The 11171-nt window shown below is 45.9% G+C and overlaps 1 protein-coding gene across 1 annotated transcript in view; it reads left to right on the top strand.

The window, feature by feature from the left end:
* The first annotated feature begins 6524 nt into the window (after window positions 1-6524).
* Window positions 6525-11171, top strand: part of Lifr (LIF receptor subunit alpha) — a 69481-nt gene continuing 64834 nt past the window's right edge. The window contains exon 1 of the mRNA XM_021183148.2: window positions 6525-6789. The gene's annotated coding sequence lies outside the window, so the exon portion shown is untranslated. The remainder of the gene's footprint in view (window positions 6790-11171) is intronic.

Raw genomic sequence — 11171 nt, forward strand, 5'->3', positions numbered from 1 at the left:
GTGGCTATGTCTCAGGCAAGTTACTGAACTTCTTTACCTTTGTAAAAAAAATAAAAACAAACACTCACACCTACCCACAGTACTACCACCACCACCAACTCATAAAGGCCAAATAAACAAAACCCAAAAAGAGATGGCGTCCCTCCCTCCAGTTGACTCCAGAGCTATAGGATGGAATTGGTACCTAAGAAGCCATGAGTGCCTGGTAAATATAAATGCTTATTACTGTTATTAAATGCTTGTGATTATTATCCAGCCACCAATGAGCCTGAGATCTGCTCTTAGCCAATGTCTTCTAAATCACTGTAGATAATGAGGAAGTCAGAATTCTCTTGCTGTGTATAAATTCTTTGTCGATCTGTTTCTTTGTGGTCTTGACTCTTCCTGTGTAGGAAGAGAACAGTGACTCTGGCAAAAATTGTGAGAGGAAGAGAATACCAGGTTAGTAAGCCATGAGTATGGCCTCTCACCCCAAGGGAGACACCCACAAAGCTGCGTTTCTTTCCTAATTTAAGACCAAGGAGGTTAGACTTGTGGATTCTAATGGCGTTCATCGTGCAGTTGGGCTTGGTCCGCAATTTGAGCATAAGATTTGGTGATTTAAACAAAAATATCCTGGGCATGCCAGAGAAAAGAAATTCCAAGCGACAGACTTTTCCTCTGAGAGCAGTGACCTCAGTTACCTTACGTGCCAGTGGGAAAACCAACCACACAAATGTCCCTGTTTACCAGAGCTGTCATAGTGATGGCCACTTTTGTTTTCCGATAGGGGACCAGGCGGTGTACTAGATTAGGTACCTGAAGAATTCCCAAGGGACAGTCCTGCTATTTAAATTAATTATTTAACTCAGCTCTATTTTCCAACCACCCAGTGTTTCAGTGACCTTGAGTCATGCCTACTGGCAAATGTGTAACCACGGAAAAGTCCTCAGAGTCGGAAACTGCAAACAAAAGTTCACTTTCTTACTGTTGCCTTTGGTTTTACAGAATAGTGAAGTCTGTGAATTAAGTGTATTAGTTAGAATAATATATTCGGGGATTTAAGGAATTTGGGTCAGGTTTTATATCAACCCCACTACCTTTTGCTGGGCCTCAGCTCAATCCTTTAATCTTCTGGCTTCTTGCTCCATCTGCAAGAGAGATGCCTCTGGCAAAGCACTAAGTGCAGCAGCTGAAGGAATAAATTAAATAATGGACTTAATATAACCACCGAGAATGGAGCAAATTGCTCTTTTGTGGGATCCATTAGCCCAGCTGAGAATATTAGCACAGGACTCTGAGTGTATGATTGATGTAAGAAGTAAGAAAGCATCCATTTTCATTCTGTGCTTTGCCCTGAAATGACATTGGTAACAGATAAATATGAAGGGGGAAGGAGAAGGGAGGAACAGAGAAGTGCTTGGTAAAGGAGGAAGAGGAGGAGGAGGGTCATAGGGAAGGGAGGAAGAGATGGGCTAAGACTGAGACAGGTTTGGAGACAACAGAAGAAAAGAGGAAGGAAGAGGAGGAGGAAGAGGAAGAGGAGAAGAAAGAAAGGAAGAAAGAAAGAAAAAGGAAAAAAAGGAAGGAAGAAAGAAAGAAAAAGGAAAGAAAGGAAGGAGGAAAGAAAGGAAGGAAGGAAGAAAGAAAGAAAAAGGAAAGAAAGGAAGAAAGAAAGAAAAAGGAAAGAAAGGAAGGAAGAAAGGAAGGAAGAAAGGAAGGAAGGAAGGAAGAAAGGAAGGAAGGGAGAGTGAGTGGGGAGAGAGAGGTGTGAGGAGAGAAAGCAGGCGGGTCAGAAAGTAGAGGCAGGTCAGAACTCAAGGATGCTAAGAAGAACAGGAAGGATGTGAAATGAAGATTCCAATCAGACCAATGCTCACTGGAACCCTGGAGGAAAGGAAGAGGGGATGAGGAAAGACAGGAAGGGTTTATTCCCCAAGGTTATCCCTGCCTTCCTTCAGAGGCTTTCTCAGCTTACTGCTTTCCCCCAATGAATCTTAAGTCGAGGCTTCTGGCTCAGGAACTTAGCTTTAACAACCTGAGGCAGTTAAACTTTCCCCAGTTTAAATGCTTGACCTACTAGACTGGTCTCTAGGAGCCTTGGGGTGATAGCAAAGAGTACAAGGAAGTGTAGGAAGAATATTCTGTAGGGATCTCAGCCATACCCACTCAGGACTCACATTCCCTCCCCCAGGCTTTGCCCTCTCTGGACAGCTGGCTGCTCTAACCACTACTCCACCCAGCACCTCCAACCACTACTCCACCCAGCACCTCTGTGCTCAGATGGTGCGTTTATCTAAAAGGACAACGATGCTGAGATTCATAGCATATATCACTTGTGTGTGACACAGATATGCCACGCATCTTTACAAAAGGACGTTGACACAGTGTGCACTAAAGGCAATGCACGGTGGGTAGTGGGTAGAGAAAAAATGTCTGGCCAAGGAAACTGTAGCAAAATTGACACAGTGATGTGTCACACTATAGCAATGAAGTTACTTGAGTTTTTTTCTGCCCAACAACCCTCCAAACTCATTGCTTTTAGTTATTCCCATTTCAGAGAAGGAAGCTGGGGGAAAGCTGCGTTTGGTTGGGCTTCAGTGACCAGTGAGAAAACAAAAACAAAACTCCAGTTGATTTTTTTTTTCCCAGACAGGGTTTCTCTGTGTAGCCCTGGCTGTCCTGGAACTCACTCTGTACACCAGGCTGGCCTCGAACTCAGAAATCCCCCTGCCTCTGCCTCCCGAGTGCTGGGATTAAAGGCATGTGCCACCACGCCCGGCATAAATACTCTTTTGACAAGGTTCTTTAACGAGTTTGGCCCAGGAATAACTTTCTCCTAAGTGAAACTATGATTTCTTTTACTAGACAGCGAGAGTTATGGGAACTCCCACTTCCCCTACTTCATGGTTATGGGGAAGCTTGGAGTTTAATTTTGTATTTACATCCTATTACTTGCCTCAACCAGGTGTATTATTATTATTATTATTATTATACTTTTAAATGTTTGTCTTCCTATGTAAACTTCGTTTTGGAAGAAAGCACAGTACAAATAATCAGAGTACAAACAAAATACAATTCAGTCAGTGCCCTGCTAGAGATGTGATGAGTTACCAACATATAGATGTGATACCTCTGAAGCCATTTTAACTGAAAGAGAATATATTTTAGACAGGATTCTGGGAAGATACTTTGTTTCATGGTGTTTATTGCTTTTAAACAAACAAACAAACAAACAAACAAAAAAAAACAAAAAAAAACCATGTCCCTTAAATAGCATTCCAAACCACTTTGGGAAAGGAATATCAAATCTCGAGCAAATGAGCTGATTACCCTCATATGTCTTCTTACAGGGATCTAATTAAAGTTTTGAATCTTGTCCAAAACTGTGCTCTGAAATAAACCAATTTAAATCTACATTCATCTGTCAGACTGAAAATGAGGAGTGGTTTCAGCCACTTCAACCATTCACCAGTGAATAACTGTGCTTAATTTGTAGATTCTTATCTGGTTCCAACAGTTCTTCCAGGAAGACAGCATACCTTCCTTGTCTTGCTGACTGACAAGCTCTATACATATGAGGTCATTCATCAAGAGAGGCTGTCTGAAGGGCCACGATGATGCTGAGATTAAAAAACAAACCTCCTGACATCTCTGCTTTGCTGCTGTTTTTTGTTCTGCGAATGACAAAGCCTTTTAATCCTAGAATGCTTATTATGGGTTATCATCATTATTATTTTTTTAAATTCCTATAGAGAAGAGTGGAGGAGGAAGAGGAGAAGGAGGGAGAGGAGGAAGAGAAAGAAGAGGAGGGGCAAGAGGAGGAGGAATAAATAAAACAAAAAGGCAGGGAGACTAGACAATTGCCGGGCAGAAGAGCATGAGTATTCACCATAGAGTAATGAGATGAGAAGAAAGCATCGAGTGTGAGGCCTCCGTATCTCACTGCCTTGTATCTATTCCATATCAGCTTGCCAAATAACTGACCCTTTTACCTCTAATTATGTGATTTATTATCTCGATGTCATTATTTGTCTGTCAGACGTTTATGAAGATGTGTCAGGCTCTTCATATTATGCCATTTAAATAGCAAACAAACAGTATAGCATCTCATGAAAATGCAATCCATAGATATTATATAGAGTGATATTTAAAAACACACTGGATCCAGAAAAAGGAGACAAAAATGGGGTCCATCCACGGCACTTGCAATTGAGCTGTGACTCCTGGTTAATTTACTTTTTTTTTTTTTTCACAAGAGATAAAAAGAATTGACTTGCCTCTGGCATCACTAATGGCAGAGTCCTAGCAAACGCCTTCACATGAGTTATGGACTGGTCCCATGTGGTTTCTTTATAACAAATGGTATCTATCTTATGTAAATATGAAGCCATTCTTTCTCCTAGAGAAGTGTGCATACTGCAGTTCTTCTAGACATTCCACGGGATCATGAAAGCGTTACGGAATTCAACAACTTGTGACGAATTTCCCAAGCTCTTTCCTGTGAAATGGGCACACACGAAGCGGGTTTTTTTGTGATGGGCAAGCTTCCAGATAGCTTTTCTCCGTCCCCATACGAGAAAACCTAGGCAGTATGTTTATACGGTCCTCTGTGCTTTGTACAGTTTATAATGGTAACCTAACTTAACCACTATGGCCGAGACAGAGGCCTCTTTCTGGCTGCCCGACCTCTCTGTTCCCCCAGGTGCTGAGTGGTTCTGGACCGTGTTGGATATTCTCATTTGTTTTGTTTTGTTTGCTCTTTTAAGAGGGACACCCAAACTGCACAAACTTCAGGCCCCACGAAACTTGTATCTGTTCCTACATGTGGGAACAGAACTCAGTTCACAGGTGTGTTATCAGGATTAAATAGTAAATTCATATCAAGAGAGCAAGGCCACAGGGGCCAGCATTCTATGCAAGGTGAAAATCATGTGGTTGTCTTATCTGAGGTTTATTTATCTATTTTTTTCCATGCAAAAGGATGCTAGGTCCTGGACAACGAGGCTGTGCCGTGCTTTTCATGGACTCTAGATATGTTTGAGTCGCTTTAGTTATTAAACATTAAACATTCTTATTTTGCTTACCATAGGTACAAAGACAGCAATATTAATCTATATTAAAACACTTGAATCTATTTTTTTCTTCTGACCTGAAAACAAACAAAAATACTTTTGTTAGCTCCTAAAAGTTCTGTGAGCCATAGGTGCTGTGTCTAATAGAAAAGACAGAATTCTGCAATATGAATACTAAATCTCTCAAGTTGTGGGAAAGAATGGGGATAAAGGAAAAGCAATATGGTCCAACTTAAATGGGGGAGGGTTCAGTACACAGTCCAGAAACAGTCATGGACAGCAGGAGACACTTCATGTTCAAAATATGCACTTCAGTGGAGTTGGTCACTAGGATACTCTTAGAGACGTTATTTTGAAAGATGTTATTAAGAATTTATTTTTCTGCAGTCTATTTTCAGGTGTCTTGCTGCCCATTTTGGAGTTACATTATTAACGGGGGATATTTATTTTAGAAAATAAGCTTTATCCTGCCGATTTGCAAATTGCTGTAGATTCTAAAGTCTAGAATTTCAGTCAAAGGTCCCTCACAAACTCCTTGGCCCTGGCGCACCAGATAAATCACATCTGAAAACAAACAAGCGGCTCCCTATGGAAGGTGTGTCTGCACAGCCATGTGACTGCGTGCCAGTGGCTCCGTCTGGCACATTTCTGAACTTTGCAAAATTAATTGTGCTAAAGAGAACACCATCAAACGCGTCCGGCACAGAGCGTAAACATCTTCAAACCACGACTCTGCGCCATAAAACACTCCTACCAATTTCATTTGGTGTATTACTCTGGGAGGAACACCGAGGCCAAGTGAAACTGCGGAAATGGGAACAATGCACGGAGGAAAAATCTCACCCCATTAAGGGATCCGTTTCTTCTCTGCACAAATAAGCCCACCACGCCTCAGAGGCACGACTAGATGGCTCCAGGATGTTCTCAGTTGCCCCCGCAGGCCCTCAGGAGCTGAGAGGTCCCCTCACCAAGAAAGTAGGGGAACTGAGTGGCTGCGCCCCGGCCTTGGGGGCAGTTTAGGTAATGCACAAAATCAGAAAGAAAGGAAAAAAAAACCCGCAGAAATTGGCGTCCGTGTGCCTTTTCGGGGCGACACGAGTTTCCTCCTCCGCGCACGGCTTGCAAAGTGCAGTGACAGCGGTTTGGGAGCCGCGCTGCTTCCCGCAGGGCCGCCTGGGCTCCGCTGGCCTTTCCGGAGGCTTTGCACCCGCAGGGCCGCCGCGCTCTCGCCCGCCGCTCGGTGACCTTGCAAGGCTGGCCGCGCGACCGGAGTCTCGGCAGAGGCACCTCCCTGGGCGCCGGGCCCGCGCGCGACCCAGCGGCTCCGACTCACGCGCGGCCTCGCGGGCCCGCGTCCCGGTGCGCGCGGCAGGGCCGGCGGAGAAGGCTGCGGGGGCGCGCGGGGCGGGGCCTGGGCGGGGCCTGGGTGCTGCGCCCCCCGCCGAGCTCCTCGCAGGCGCCGCCTCCGGGCGCGCAGTCTGCGCCGGAGCGTCTCGGCAGTGGCCGCGGCCGTTATCGTCGCCTGGCTCTGCGGTGGCTCGCGGGGTTGGGAGAAGGTAGCGGCGGCCGGTCGTCGGTGGCCGCTAGAGCCGGCCTGCAAGGGGACAGGGGCGCCAGGACGACGGCTGCTACCACCGGACTGCTCCTTCACGACTGCAGTCCGGTGCTGCAGGGTCCGGGCTGCCCCGGGGCGGCGGCCGACTGGGATGGCAAGATAGCGGCGCGGGAGCGGCCGGTGAGTGCGGGGGCGCGGCGCGGCGCGGCGCGGCGCGGCAGCCCGGAGCGCGTGCGGGGGGCGCGTCCCCGGCTCTGGGGCAACGCCACTCGGGCTCGCGCCGTCCGTGCCAGCCGAGGGGTCAACCCTGCAGCCCGCGCCCACACGGGCTACACCGCGGGAAACTTGTGCGGCGCGAAGGGCACTGAGTTCCAAGGCCAGAGGTTACCAGGGGGATGGGCAGGACCTTTAATTCCCCATTCGGAGTTGCGACCTGCCAGATGGTTTCCTGCCCCTAAACCTCAGCGCTTCAGAAAAGTAGTTCCTCGTCCTTTCTGTTTTGATGGTGCATTTGACTGACCTGTCTGTAGTTCTAGGTGCTTGTGTCCGAAGGCGCTAAACTTATTAAACTCCCAAGTTAAAGTGTAGGCAAGCAAAGTTAGGCTTCCTAATGGTTGGTTGGCTTTCCGGATGTGTTGTCTAAAGCACAAAGCTGGGATCGTGGACTCAGACGCACAGAAAACTGCACAGCAAGTGTTGTGAACTTACACAGGAGCTTGAGTTGTGTGATTCTAGCCCCCACTTCAGCTGCCAAGACACACGAATCTTTCGTTTACACTAGGGTTATCTTTGGGTCCTTTTCTGTAGGTGTGTTTAATGCAGTCAGATACTGAAAGGACACGTGCGCTGTGACTGATTGACAGTTACATGGGAATGCATTCTTTGCGTTTACTTTGTTTCTTTAAAGTGGGTTTTCAGCAGAACTTTGAGTTTAAACTTTGCCATCCAATGTCTTCCCTTGCACATTTAACCCAGCAAATAATATTTGCTTAGAGTTGACCTGACTTTACGTTAGTCAGGAGTTCAAAAGCGGTGCCCACGTTATATTTAAAGCACCGCCCCCAGTGAAAAACTAAAGCATTTGTTTATTGCAACTGATGCCGTCCCCTCCCCTTGCAGGATTATCTTGACACAGATCTGAAGTCACACTCCACTAGGAGCAGAGGCTCCTGGGGTAAGACTGGCAGAGGGAAGCGAATCTCAGCATAGCTTGTGCTTTTAAAAAACACTGGACTGCGCTCTTTTCTTCCTCTCCCTGACTTTCCCGTCTTCCAGCCAGGTGGAAAGTGTTCATTTGGAGGCACCCATGAGGAACCTTAAGCTCAGTTTCAATGTGAGGCACATTTTCAAGGAGGCCAGAGCTGCTGTTTGCTCTCAGGCCGGAGTTGAGCTGAGGTGTGTTTGCTTTGTGAGAAGTGAGATCACAGGCTGCTCTGCTCCAATGAGCGGAGACCTGGAGTCAGTCTCCTCTGGGGGATGAGAACCGAGGACTGTGCTGTTAAAACCAAATGAATTATTTCCTGAGTTTTATTTATTTTTTTTTATTTTTTTATTTTTTGGTTTTTCGAGACAGGGTTTCTCTGTATAGCCCTGGCTGTCCTGGAACTCACTTTGTAGACCAGGCTGGCCTCGAACTCAGAAATCCGCCTGCCTCTGCCTCCCGAGTGCTGGGATTAAAGGCGTGCGCCACCACGCCCGGCTATTTCCTGAGTTTTAAAAAACGTTTGCTATGGAAGACTCATTTTGGGGGGACCGTGTTAGGAATAGTGTAGTGATGGTGTGAAGACGTTACCATATTAATTTGTGGGGCACCTCTTCGCATTAGAGAAGATCCAGTGGTTACATAGTTCAGAGTGAAGGGCACATCTCTCTCCTATCACTCCCCTTAGCATCAGTAAGCACCAGCTTACTGGCTCTTTTCTCTCTCCGAATGTAGCCCAATGCTTGGTAGCATTTTGCTCTTTTTTGTCTTCCTGCTGGCTGGGGTAGTCGCATGCCCTGTTCTGTACCAGCTCTTTGCCTCCCCGTGAAGTCCTAAGTCCAGACAGTCTCCAGTGTCCTTCCCACCCCCATCCCCGTCCCCCGAGGGAGCCACCTCCCTCTCCCTCTGACACAACATCTGAGAACTCCTTTAAGGATAAGCCATATTTTACTTGAGCTTCCCTTTCTTCACGGGTATATTCTCCTGATAGCTTGCTGTGAGGTTGTTGTAAAGCACTTTTCTTTTTGAGGCTTTTAAGTGGGTTTCAGTTATTCCCAGGGCCCCAAAGTTGCATCTTCACATTGCAGGAAGTGGAGGCAGCTCTGCCCAGTGCACATCCTCCGATTTAAGGACTCCAAAGTGACCCATGGGGATTTGTGGCATCTTTGCTGTGAAATGAGAGCTATGATGGCCAGGACCTAAAGTCATCCTCCTAATGACAAAACAAAGTAACAACTGTGCACTTATAAGAATAACCCACCAGGCCCTGTGTGGAGCCTTTAATCCCATGACTCCTGAGGCAGGGGCAGGTGGATGTCTGTGAGTTCTACGCTAGCCTAGGCTCCGTACTGAGTTCCAAGCCAGGGCTATATTATGAGATCCTGTCTTTAAATAAAAAAATCCTAAGAGTTTAAATGTTTTTGAATATGCAGTGAAGGCTTATACTTATTATTAAATTGAAGGCAGGGGAGTTTTTTTTTTTTTTGTCTGTGTGTGTTCCAGAAAATTTGCTTCTCATTAGGATAAAGTCTGTGCTTTCTGTGGTTGATCACCACTGGCTTCTACTTTAATGTGAATAAATTGCTTTTACACCTTCATTGTTAGAGAAAGGATTTGTCCTTGGCATCTCTTAAGAGTGATTTTGGAAGCAGAATAAATTGTAGAGGTTAGGCGTCGCTAATGCTAGCATTTGAGCACAATGCATTATGTAGCCTTATGTGATCCTATGTGGAGGCTCTTCCTCTTCTTCCTCTTCTCGCTTCTCCCCTTCCTCCTCCTTGTATAAGCTGTGAGGAACCTTTTAAAAATCTAATTAAAATCCAATCCACTCTTAGCATTTAGAATATGGTCTTTATTTTCTTTGGGACCTAACATTGTGGTGTCAATACAAAAGTGTTGTTAACACTGGTCCATATTTGTTCTTCATAAATAGGTGTTTATCAGTCTTCTGTTAATATTCCAGGCAATTTTCGGGAAACTGAGATCCAGCTTATACGAGACAAACAGACTGGCTGTCAGGAGTTTCCATCTGAATTGTGGAGATGGATTAAAAAACGTGAGAGAGCAGTGAAGAAAGATGGTATCCAGTTAAGGACCAGGGAAAGGAACCTGCCCTGCGCAGCCGAGGCAGAGGGGCGTGGCTGAGGTAGAGAGGGGCGTGGCTGAGGTGGATAGGGTTGCCTATCCACTGCATGTGGCCAGAGAAGCCTCTCTAGGGTAGACTGGTAGGAGCTGAGCAGTGTATGATTCTGGAGGACCGGGAAGTGTAGCTCAGATAGAGGGCACTGCACGAATCAACACCCAGGCGGCGCCATAGGGCCCCCACGGTGCTATGCTACTACCGGGGAGAAGGGCAGGCTGCGGGCATGTGCTTGGATTGGGGTGCTGCACATGGAGAAGAGGGTGGAAGAATTCCTCCATGCTGGCTCCAGGAGTTCAGGGACAGGTCTTGCTGTTTCGTGTGGCACGCACAGCCAAGGCTGCACCTCCGTCCTGCATTATTTGTTGATTAGATGAGCAAATAAAGAAAAACCTTAAGAAATAATCTTGCCTGATTTTTGGTCAGAATTCTTCGGAGTCTGTTATCTGAGTTCTCCACGTAGGCTCTAGGCCTTACCATGTGTGTTACAGTTAACACACTCTCAGATTGTTGCCTTAAATCTCATCCTTCTGCCATGAAATTCAAGTCGGAAGTGTTAAAAACAAAACACAACACAGCCCCTTTTAGTAAGTCATAGTGATTTCCAAGAGATAGTCAGTACAGATTTTCACTTTTGATTTCAATGCAGCAGCCATTTACATGGGAGTGAATAATTCAGATGCTTTTATTTTTAATTTTTTTTTTTCTTAATGTGATGTTTTGGTTCTTCGGGCTTGCGGCTGACCAATGAGCTGTGCCAAGCTCAGGTATGTTGTTCTCACAAGAGAAATGTGTGTGTATCTGCTCTATTTTGGGAAATAGCAGGAACTTGTGGTATTTCCTCTTCCCAACTCCCAATCTGTTTGTTATTCTAAATATATGTTCCTTTATATTAATTGAAAGCTTGGGAAAGGAGTTTCATGCCAAGCAATTGTTAGAGCTGTGCGATAAGAGTCTTGTCTCTGGTGATTGACTATTGGGCCCCTGTTCTGTATTAGGAGTTCCGTGATCTTGCAGAATGAGAGCTTGATCTCTCTCTCTCTCTGTCTCCCTCTCTCTCTCTGTCTCCCTCTCTCTCTGTCTCCCTCTTCCCTTTCTCTCTCTCTCTCTTTCTTTCTTTCTTTCTTTCTTTCTTTCTTTCTCTCTTTCTTCCTTTCTTTCTTCCTTTCTTTTCCTTCCTTCCTTCCTTCCTTCCTTCCTTCCTTCCTTCCTTCCTTCCTT

This window comes from Mus caroli, chromosome 15 (assembly GCF_900094665.2).
Source record: "Mus caroli chromosome 15, CAROLI_EIJ_v1.1, whole genome shotgun sequence".
NCBI classification, from domain to species: domain Eukaryota; kingdom Metazoa; phylum Chordata; class Mammalia; order Rodentia; family Muridae; genus Mus; species Mus caroli.